At 44.1% G+C, this 12,328-nt stretch overlaps 2 protein-coding genes across 2 annotated transcripts in view; both read right to left on the reverse strand.

Annotated features, from left to right (window-relative positions):
- LOC310878383 (regulator of G-protein signaling 6-like) overlaps positions 1-3,605 on the reverse strand; it is a 103,076-nt gene extending 99,471 nt beyond the window's left edge. Inside the window, exon 1 of the mRNA XM_083792699.1 lies at positions 3,480-3,605. The gene's annotated coding sequence lies outside the window, so the exon portion shown is untranslated. The remainder of the gene's footprint in view (positions 1-3,479) is intronic.
- Positions 1-12,328, reverse strand: part of LOC310878263 (signal-induced proliferation-associated 1-like protein 1) — a 303,780-nt gene that overhangs the window by 189,145 nt on the left and 102,307 nt on the right. The window lies entirely within an intron of this gene.

Consider the following 12,328-nt stretch of genomic DNA (forward strand, 5'->3'; position numbering starts at 1 on the left):
AGAGAGGAGAGTATTATCAGAGAGGAGAGTGTTATCAGGGCCAGGGAGAGAGGAGAGTGTTATCAGGGCCAGGGAGAGAGGAGAGTGTTATCAGGGCCATGGAGAGAGGAGAGTGTTATCAGGGCCATGGAGAGAGGAGAGTGTTATCAGGGCCAAGGAGAGAGGAGAGTGCAGCACACAGCTCCGCTTCTCTCTCTCTCTCTCTCTCTTTTAGGTGTCTGAGCACATTAGATGTATGGGCTAATCTCTACCTCTCTACTCTGCAGGGGGGTCCTGTAGGACACTGGTTCTCAACATGTGGGTCTTGGGTCCCCAGATGACAGGGAAGGGACAATTATAAGGACTTTAAAGACCTTTTTAATACCGACAAAAAAAATGAAATGAGAAAAGAGTCAAAAGACTGCAACAAATGCAATCAACAGACTATACTACAGTATAACAACTGGTCAAACATTGGCCAAATAATATAAGGGGCAAACATTTTGAAAATAGCTGATCTACAAGCTCACAATGCCTCGTGTTGCTATATCGCTTTGAGCTTGTATAGGTCTTGGAACCGAGTGAAACTTGTTTGTCCAAGTGCTTGTCAGAGTGGACAGGGTGACGGGGTCTCCAGTTCAAATAGCCTGAGCAGCATTCCTTTTCAGGTTTATGATCCGGTCGGGAGCGGATGATATCTTACGTCATGTTGTAGTCATTATTTTGTAGTCATTGTTTTGTAGTCATCAGGCCGGAACCCTCAAACCAGAAGAATAATACCTTCCCAATAAAAGCATGACTCTCTCTCTCGTAGCCAGCGATGAGAATAGAATCTCCCCATGGGATAAGAAAGGTATACAGACGCTAAATAGTCTCTGGAAAGCACACGTCACTCACATTTATATTTATTTTGTATTTTAGAAATCAGCGAAACTACGCTTTTATTGGGATGGTATAGTTCTTCTTCCGGTTTGAGGGAAAGGAAGTTCTGGTTTCAGAGTTCCAGGCCTGATGACTACAATTTACGGCAATTTAGTAACACAGACCAGGCTTTCCTCCGAGGTGGAAAGCCTGGTTACACGAGGTTACAGTTCAAATATGAGTATCCTATTCAGGACGGGAACCCCTTTTGGGGTTCTTTTTGCCATGTACTGTACAGTAGGCTAATCCAACGTTTCTGAAACGGGGGGGTTGAGAACCACTGCTGTGTAGGACACTGTTCCCCAGCCCTCCCCCTTCAAACAAGACCCCTGAGACACACGTTAGTATTTCCTTAGGCCTATTTGGATTTTTCATTAAAGACATAAATCATGCAAAAAATTCAAATATATCAAAGTCAAAGTACAATGCAAGATCAATGATTACAATTGTCTGCATGAGCATTAGACACGAGCATTATTAACAATTACGAATATTGATATGTTAACTTTCCATATAAAGTGACAATAATGGCAGACACAGAACAATATTTCACTAATTGTTTGTATCCTTCTTTTAGCCAGTCCGACAATTTCTAGTCCTCACACACACACATCTTATTGACGTGCCCCTAAGCTGCCAAATAACCAAGCAATTGTTTTGCAATTGTAATCAGTGTACATGTCAAAGGGACATCCAATTTGCCAAATAAGAACTGTCTTCGGTCTTGGTGGTTTCATAAATCATGATCACATGTATTAGCGGAGCTCTCAACCATTGTTATATTGAGATAAGGGAAACCAGTCTGTTTTGACAACTTTGTTAATGTGGTAATGTTCTAGTTGTCCTGCGGCACGGTGCAGTTCATTATTAACAATTTAATCCACAATGATCGAGGCGTGGCACAAATTCATAATATGACACACACACACACACACACACACACACACACACACACACACACACACACACACACACACACACACACACACACACACACACACACACACACACACACACACACACACACACACACACACACACACACACACACACACACACACACACACACACACACACACAAACCTTTTCATGTCAAGGACGCACAGAATTATCTGTATTTGGCCCCACACCCCCCCCCCCCATCTGAAAATATGTTGTTCCAGGGAGCCCCCAGAAATATTTGAGTTAAAAACGTTCACTGTGAAAGAATATATAAATATATTTGCACCACATGTTTCACGATTTTTCAACAGCTAAAGTTTAAAATAATGGTTAAAAGCTATGAGGTGACACAGATGCATCCTCAGGTCTAAATGGGGTTAAGTGGATAAAGAACAGCCAACATGGTGTGGCAAACCAAACGGTCCCTTGAGCACACTTCAGAGTTGTAATTGTAGAGTCAGCGCTTCATTAAAACCGTTTCATGTCAAGAACCCCCAAATAAATATGTATTTGGACGTTGACCCCCCCCCCCCCCCCCCCCCCATCTGAAAATATGTCCTGCCCCCCTCCCCCCTACAAGATTTGTGATTTGTGTCAGAATGTACCACAGTCACTTTAACCACTTTATCCATAAATACGTTGGCGTTTTTTTAATTTCTTTGAACATTTGAATCATCATTTTTTTTAACACAAATCTTCTCCTCTGGGGGTCCCCAGGGCACAAAGCATTTTCAGAAGGGGGGAAGGGAGGGGGGGGGGGGACCGGGGCCAAATAGCCTACATATCAATGTGGGGGTCCACGAAACACTTTTGAGTACCAGTGAAGTATAGAAGGGAACGGCTTCATTCCCGTCAGACTGACCATGCATAGCCTACAGATCTACGTCCAACAGCAGGCCCAGGGTGGATGCTAATTAAAAGCCTATGTCTGAGACACACACACACGCACGCACGAGTTTGTGCACAAACGCTCCAGCGCACAAGGCCAGGCGCAGGAATTGCATGCGTGCTGCACGCCCAGGCAAACCTATTTAAAAGAAAAACACATGCAAACACGGATGGAGATATGGATACCCAGGCAGGCACGTGTGCAGAAACACGCAGGCATGATACACGCGCACGCACGCGGACACACACACACACAGTAGCCCCCCCAGCATTAGCTGAACCAAGCAAGCCTCCACAGATGCTGGTGCCTCAATAGGATAAACTGAAGGAGTTGGGACGTCACGCAATGCCGCGAGAACGCAACCCAGCACAACATAACACAACACATTACAACAACACAACACAACACAGCACAGCACCGCACCGCACAGCACAGCATAGCACAACAACACAACATAACACAACACAACACAACCCAGCACAACATAACACAACACATCACAACAACATAACACAACACAACACAGCACAGCACCGCACAGCACAGCATAGCACAACAACAGCAGCGTACACACCAGATCCCCCCAGGGGGTCTTGCTCCAGTACTCTGCCCCACACCCCCAAAAAGCCCCCCAGCCCCCCCCCCCCCCCCCCATCACTCCCTCCCTCCCGGCGGGCACACAAACAGCCCAAATGCCACATCTGTGCGTGACACATCCCAGCTGTTGTACTCATGAAGCATGCATTACCTTAGAAACCAAAGGATGCCTGGTCCACTCTCTCTCTCTCTCGTTTGGCTCCCCTTAGCAACAAGCAGCAGGCAGGTTCATGGTGTAATTGGCAGAGGAGGGAAAGGGGGTGGGGGGGCAGAACGGGTAGGGGGGGGTCGGGTGGTTAGGGGTAACGGGGGACGTGGGGTAGAAGAGGGAATAAAGAAGACAGGCAGGAGATGAAAGCAGTGAACCAGAGAGAGAGAGAGAGAGAGAGAGAGAGCAGCCGGCTGGTCACTGCAGCGTTGGTCCTCTATTTCCTCCTCTTCTCTCGGGTCCAGCTCGGCTCCGGCTGACTGGGAGGGAGAGCGAGGCTGTGCGGAGAGCAGGGCAGAGAGAGCGGTCCGTCCGGGAGCTCCTCACATGTGTGCACTCCTCCTCTCATTCCCTCTCTCTCTGTCTGCCGCGCGCGCCTGAGTCAGAGCAAGAGAGAGAGAGAGAGAGAGAGAGTGTGAGTGAGAGAGAGCGAGAGGGAGTGCGTGCATATGATGAGTGAGTGTGCAGAGAGAGAGAGAGAGAGGGAGAGTGGTACACAGAGGGATGGTTGGACTTGGTGTTGGTTGGGGGAGGGATGAAGGAATTAGAAGAAAATTGAGCGACGGAAGAAATAGACGTAGAAATAGAGGAGAGAGAGAGAGAGAGAGAGAGAGCAGGCTTTGGATGTACAGAGAACAGAAAGAGGGATGCACACCACACAGCAGCGAGCACTGATGCTGAAAATAAGAACGGTTTCATTAGGAGGATGTGTATTGAAATGCTAATGCAAACACCAAGCACGAGCAGGGATACTGAATCAAGCCACGTGAATTACGAGACTAATTTTCCATTTTCACAGCTCCGATGCGAGTCTAATAGATCTATTTGAAGAAATAAAAATCACACCCGCTCTTATCATCATACATCGATCATCATACATCATCACATTCCGGCCAATCACAATTGGCGTCCTCAATTTTCTGTCCTCACTTTTTGAGGGGCAGACTAACATTGAAGACAAAAGTGTGTAAACACTAACATTGAAGACAAAAGTGTGTAAACACTAACATTGAAGACAAAAGTGTGTAAACACTAACATTGAAGACAAAAGTGTGTAAACACTAACATTGAAGACAAAAGTGTGTAAACACTAACATTGAAGACAAAAGTGTGTAAACACTAACATTGAAGACAAAAGTGTGTAAACACTAACATTGAAGACAAAAGTGTATAAACACTTGGGATGAGATGATGTATGATGATGTAAGCGCCCCTCACTTCACACGGGTGTGATGTTTTTTATCCTCAATTCCGTGCTCAGCCAATCAAATCATAGCTATGGGTTTATGGGGTACACACGCACACACAAAGCTGGGCCTAGGAGGGGCTCAAAAATACTGAAAAGCTGCTGGAGGTACGACATTGATTGCACGGGAACAGATTTGGTGTAAAGGGGAGAAAAGAGAGCACACCAAGTACAGCGCAGGTCTGTTTTACTAAGACAGATTCAGATTTTCATCTGTACATACACGTGGAAATCTTTAATAAAGGCTGCAGCGCCTAAGTGGTTAATGCAGTCATGCGGCACGGTGTTAAGATATTATTCAATCAGTATTAACCGTCCGGCTCCATTATGTCCCATTATGATGATTTATTATTCCATTTCCTTCTGGTGCTCGAGCGTGGCAAACATGCACAGTCACATCATCAGCGCTCATTGAAATGGAACCAAATGGACCGTACAGGGTCCGCAACGTGGTTCCATTTTGTAGCCCCGAGGAGTTCACTCACTGTTGCAATAAAATGTTTCTCCCTTTTGTCATTTTGCTCTGTATCGGGCTCTTTCTTCTCACCCTGTAAGGAAACTCTGGAGTCATTCAAGCTTAAATGGCAAAGCCCAATGAATGGAGCCTCCCCCCCCCTCTTCCCGTGATAAATGAGATCCCAAATGCTCCCCCAGGAATACACTCCACAAATGCTCTACGTGGCATGACCAATTTGTGAGTGCATGCATGTACTGTAGCGTGAACACAGGCACGCACGCAAGTATGCACGTCGCACGCACATTTTTCTATTCATTTTTTACAGAACCAGCTAACCAGTTGTCATTAAGCACTTATGGTTGACCGGAGTCCCTCAGGGCTCTATACTAGTGAGTTTTCTGTTTTCTGTTATTGTGGAAAAAGCTTCCTCTGAAAATAGCCGCTTGCTCGATAAGCTCACAACAACGCGTCGGAGCAATAGAGGGTATGCACATGCATAAAGTGAATGGCAAAATGAGTGACAAAGTGAGTTTAATGTTGTTTATCGTCGTTTAATGCAATACATTTGCAGGTGTTCCTACATAACTTCCGGGTTTGATGATGATGACGTCACGCGCATACCCTCTATACGGGTGCTTTGGGTTTATGTGGTTAAGTAGAAGTTTGACTTACTTTGACTTTATTTGAGGGTCTGCGAAAGGCTTTCCCCACAATAAGGATGCTGGGGTTCAAGGAGTTAACCACTTAAACAGTTGTTTTTTCACCTACACCTAATCAGCAAACACCTGCAGCTAGAAGCGAAGTCCATTGTGCTGAACGGAAGAAGTCATGTATAAATGGCAAAAAATAAATAAATAGCAGATCTACAAGCTTACAATGCATCAAAATGTGACGTGTTGCGAGCTTGTAGATCTGCTATGTTTTAGCCAAATGCTCACCCTCGCATTTAATGCATGATGTTGTCCCTCAATTTCAGTACCATGGACAGCATTTCTAGCCGAGGTCTTGTCTCCACCCTGTCCTTTTTACAATTTAAGGCATTTAGCAGACGCTCTTAATCCAGAGCGATTTGCAGTAAGCGATAACAACACAGCCAGGGTAATATACATCAGTAAGCGATAACAACACAGCCAGGGTAATAATAATACATCAAATGCACAGAAATAGTCATCTAGGATCATGAGTAAAGTAAGGACGTATCATCCGTCTCACAGTAGAATATCTGTACATCCAAACTATAGAATCAATATAGATCAATAATGACCTGGCATGACACATTAGGACCACAGTATACATTAGGACCACAGACCACCCATAACTCTGAGAGTGTAACAACCAAAATGGACCCGTATGGGATCTGTTAACTCTCTTGGGTTACAGATAAGGTTCCAAACAATCAATGTTTTAGCTGGGAAGTGAGAACCCCCTGAAGGACCCCCGTGGGCCACCCCCACTTTGAGAGCACCATTTCATCGAATCCTTTTCCTGCAGATGCAGCGCTACAGACAGGCCCTCGAGTCAGAGATAAAAGCCCTTCTCACTGCAATTCATGTAGGAGTGTTATCTTCAGGGGGAAAACCAAAACATCAACAACTCACCCCCCCCCCCCCCTCCCCACCCACCACCCAAAAAAGTGCAGCCATCTCAGACAGACAGTGGTGGAAAGTAGATTTACTTAAGTTTAAGTAAAATGTTGAAGTAATGGACGGTATTTCCAATGTCCAATACTTTTGCTTTACTTGGAGTCAGTACTGACTACACAAGTCTACACAAGAATGCTACAAATGGCACTAGGTGTCACATAGACGGACCGCATCAGAAATGTGGACCTCTATGGGGACCTACCACGGGGTCATGGACAAAGTCAGAGAGAGAAGGACACAGGGCACTGCGTCAGGCACCCAGAACTTGAGGCAAGTAAATTGACCCGATGGGAACCAACCCAGGGCAAAGCCAGGAGGGGAAAGAAGCGTACCACCTATGTAGACATGCTGCGGCGCGACAGTTTGGCTGACAACACTGCAGAGCTCAAGAACCTGATGTTGGATAGGAAATCGTGGAGGGCAGCGATCCAGGAATCCCGAGTTGGTGCTGGCTAGACCTCACTCTCGCAGATGATGATTTATTTGTACACTTTAGTTAGTTATTTTGTAGATTATAGATGATTATTATTATAAATCATACATTAACCACGTCAATCCTATATACATTTTGGTCATTTGAAAATAGCCGATCTACAAGCTGTGAGATCTGCTATATTCAAAGATGTTAGAGTGGTGCAGCCACTCCAAGGAACAGCAATGTGTGTCTGTGTCTGTTTAGACAGGTGACAAAGTGGCGCTGTTGAGCTTCACACTGTGCACAGGTGCATGATGGGAATCTGAGTTTTTAGCAGCCATTAAGGGATTTCGGGTGTGACAGTACAGTAAAGTACAGTACAGGCACCCCCTGGGGACCCCCACACGGTAACTTCTGTCATTTTCCGTTTAGGAAAAAAACACATGCAGTAAAAATACGGAGATAAGAGGTTTATGCCTAACATAACAGCAGCGTTATGATGCCAATGTTCTAAACACACACATGTACACATCTGCTACTACATAGAGTACACCATCTGTATGTTCGATGCTGTCGTGTGGAAACCATTCCTTTTTTATTATTTAAAGAATGATTAAAAACATACAGTGAACTCTGAAAAAAAAACATTAAAAAGTTGAAACAGTGCCCCGACAGTGTCAATATACATGTTGGTTATCATTTGACAATTTGACCCCTCTCCTGCTCTTCCTCCATCTCTATCCTCTCCCTTCTCGCGAAAAACGACAAAATGACGGGAACGTGCGTAAGTTTTCCCACTTTTTTAAAATAAAAGCCTCCTTTACACTAACCCTGCGACGAGAAGACGATTGTGATATTAGCAACCACTGGCTCTCTGCTCTGCATGCTCACCAACACAGCGGCATGTAGGTAGGTAGATACAGTAGTAGGATGCATGTATCTGCCCATCCCCCCATGCATACATTGCATTGCATGCACGACTGGAAACGCTACACTACACACTGCTACTCACTGACCTGCAACCAGCAGTGTGTCCCCGGTCTCGTGGCGGGCTCCGAAGGGGGCCGACATGTCATATTATATCCTACATGCCATCGACATGGTGACATGGACACACTGGCATGAGACAGACAGACAGAAAGGCATGCAGACAAACAGACAGAGATCTCTAAGCTGCTTTAAGGGGGTCAACTGCGCTGTAATCTGCATTACAGACTGAATTATTAAGCAGCCTGTTCACAGCCAGCCACACAGCAGCATGTATGATCATCATGAGGATGAGCATTGTACACTATAGTCGCGCAGCCGTACACCGGTGGTTCTCAACGTAGGGTCCCAGGAAAACATTTTCTTCTGGGAGTCCCCGGCACAAAACATTTTCAGATGGGGGTCTGCGGCAAAATACATATCAAGTTGGGGTCCTTGATGTCAACGAGATTGAGAACTATCAACTGGCCTAAAAACTGCCACAACTGGCAGGGGCACATCAAGCCTGCTCGGGTGGTAAGGTCAAACAAAGTGGTTCTCAACCACTTACCACCAGTAAACAAAACAACATAGTATCTGCATTCTGCACATTTCTAAAGTTACAATTTAAATTTGAGAGCCCAGTATGTATGTATGTATATGCATATCTTTTATTTTATTTTATTTTCTCTGGAGTTGTTAACCCATCTAGGCTTTCAAGCACCAAACTGCAAATGTGTCCATATTTGTATATTATTTTTGTACTTTTTTTTGGTATAAGTGTGTCCTTTGTTCCACAACGCGCCTGAGCTGAGCTGTCTGTTTTTGTTTGTTTGTTTTGTTTTTCTTGTCTTGTCTTTGTCATTGTCATAAAATGTAAAAATCAATAAAAATATTATTGAAAAAAAGAAATTGAGAGCCCTTTAATATTATATTAAAGGGGTATATATGTGGTTAACTGTGTCCCTTGGTACTCTCTGTTACAGACAGGGTATTTTGCACCCCCTTGAAAATCTTGAAAACGTGGTCAGATGGGTGGGCCGCGTGCATTTTCAGAGCATTTGATTGAATACTTTATTAGTCAGAAATGTAATCGGCATGTGATAGTCAGACATTGAAAGGATTATGAAAAGGTCCTAGGGACTCGTTTCCATTGTGGTCAATACTGTACACTGTGTACAGTATGTAGGATGTTTATTTTAGTGATCAATCAATCAATCGTGTTCCGTAGTATACTTTCCTATAAGTTCCTACTCATCGGTACTAATGAAAACTCATTTTTCAAAGTTTTTAAAGAAACCCTTTATACATGAACATTTTATTGTTGACATTATATTATCATAATTACAATCTTAGTGTTTTGCCAGTTATTTGGGGGCTGCCCTGCACTTGCAGTATTCCTCACCAGCCCACCCAGTGGCCCAATGGCCCAAAATACTCATAATTGGGAACGCCCCGCCCTGACAAGCGCTTGAAATTGTAAGAGTTGAGGCATTAAATAGCGAGGTGTGGTGAGCTTGTAGTTCATCTATTTTCACAATGTCTGCCTCTCTTATTGACAATTTGGCAATTTCATATATATAATTAATTTTATCCCATTTGATTCCATTTTGCAGACTCTCAAAGTTGTACAGACCTGTAAGGTGGTGGTTCTCACAGTGGGGACCCTCAGGGGTCCTTGGGGGGTTCCAGGAGGTCCCCAGCTCAGTGTGTCACTTCGTGCCGCAAGCTTGTACATCCGTTACATCTTTTTGGGGAGAGAATTAGATTGGATTATTTTTTTATCATTTTGATTTGATTTACAAATCTTCTCTTCTGAAAATCCTTGGCACAAAACATTTCCAGTTGAGGCCCCATGGCTAAATACATACATCCTTTAGTTGAAAAAGGTTTGAGAACCACTGGTGTCACAGGGTCCAATTGGATTCTCATGGTGGTCCGGACCCGGACCCCACATTGAGAGAATCAGTGTACTTACTGTAGGAACCATGATGATGGGGACAGCGAGCTGCATTAAGAGAGGGCGAAACGACCTCAGCCACTTCAGTCACGTCTGGGAACAATCATCCCACTTTAATCCAAAGTATCTGTCAGAGGAAGACAGACACATATACAGTACATTTTTTAATCTCATTCGGTATATGTCAAGATCAGGCCTCAGGGTGTAGGCGGCGGATGAAGCTTAACCAATTTAGACCTAATTTAAAAACATTAACTTTGAAAGAATATATATTCAAAGATTTGCGCCACATTTTTAAGATTTTTCAAAAATAGCAGACCTACAAGCTCGCCACTCGGTGGCGCGCTATGAGCTTGTAGATCTGCTATTTTTCAATAGCTAAAGCATAACATAATGCCAACACCAAAAGGGGTTCCCGCCCGAAATGGCTTAAATTGACACAAAGTCCTTCTGCTGTTCTGTTTAGTTTAGTTTATTAGCTGTTACACCTGGCAACAGCTATTCTTCCTGGGGTCCTCACAGAATAATATACATACAAAAATTGAAATAAAAACAACTTTACAGATATCACAAAAGAAATACATTAAAGCATAACAACCACGGTTAGTGCATTCACGCTAGATTACATTAACTGGTATATTGACAAACAGAATTACAATTTACCATATATATAAAAAGTCCTTCAGTCTTTTCTTAAAATGTTCTAACTGTCCGTCTGTCTACACCCCATGGTTCTCAAAGTTGGGTCCACAGGGACTCCTTGGGGGGGTGGAGTGCTAAATTGACCCTTGCAAGTGTGTAACTCTTGACAGTATACAAATGGAAGCAATGGATCCTTTAAGGGTCCATTTGGTTCCATTTGTATACTGTCAGAGTTAAAGACGGTCCTTGGCATTTACAATTATGTGGAAGAGAGGTATAGACTAGCAGGGGTCTTGGATGTTTTTCAGGCCTAGGATGAATTATGGACCCCGCCGGCCGCCGGTGTTGTTGTATGAAATTGTGTTGCCTATTAACCCATTAAAACTGAGAAAGCATCTAGCTATGTTTTTCAGAGAACTATGGGGATTTACATTTTAGAACATTGGTTTAGAACAGAGGTTGTCAAAAAAATAGCAGTTATGTATACACAGCGTGTCAGTCGACCGTGCTATACTGCAAGTGCGAGCTTGTACACCTGCTATTTTTGAGTGTTAGATTTTTACCTGTTTTCTTTTAAGTGCAGATTAGTAGATTTGTTCGACAGCACCATCATCCATCCTCAATTTTGTTTGTTTACAAATTATCTTTGGGCCTATCTTGGATTCATGGACACATTCAAATTCGGCAGCCCCACTGTTGAAGACCCCTGCACTCATGCTAATATGAGTTTTAGATCACGTCTCTAAATATAAATTGAAAACATTTGTCAGCTTACTGGTAGGCCTAATTGCTTTGCTTCATTCTTTTACACTGGGCTACAGTGGTGATGGTATGCAGCAGTAGTAGGCATTAGTAGACAAGGCAGAGCCTTAGATATGGCTCTGTAGTAGACAATGCTTTATACACACCACCAGAAAGCTAAGATGCTAACATGTGTTTTGTTTTGTCCGCTAAAGTTGTCAAGCTGCTGTGATTAGCCTAGAAGAAACAGCTGTGTAGCTCGCTGTGCGATCGCTTATTTTGTGAGGTCTGTGATTGGTGCAGCACTTTGGGATATGCAGATGATCTACTCGAGTCCCCGCCTCCCCAGGGTCCTTGATGGTTCCAGGGGGTCCCCAGACCCAGACCCCAGCTAAATAATTGATAGTTAGTAAGTTACCCAAATGTATACCTCGGCTTGGGATATCCGTGGATATCCACGGCTTGCGATATCCAAGTTACCATACTTACCAGTCTGTAACTCTGAATGTACTGGCAGGGCCCGTGCGGTAGTATAGAAGGGTTCCACGTTCTAACCAGGCTATCCACGTTCCAGACTGACAAAACTTCTGTGGACTGTCAAGGTGGCGCACCGTGGCGATGCTTTACAGAACACAAAAAGGTTGAGAACTATACTGACATCCAGTGGTGGAAAAAAGTACTCAAGTTTTTTACAGTATCTACTGCAATGTAGAAATACTCTC

This window comes from Protomyctophum parallelum (assembly GCF_964188405.1).
Source record: "Protomyctophum parallelum genome assembly, chromosome: 20".
In the NCBI taxonomy this organism is placed as follows: Eukaryota; Metazoa; Chordata; class Actinopteri; order Myctophiformes; family Myctophidae; genus Protomyctophum; species Protomyctophum parallelum.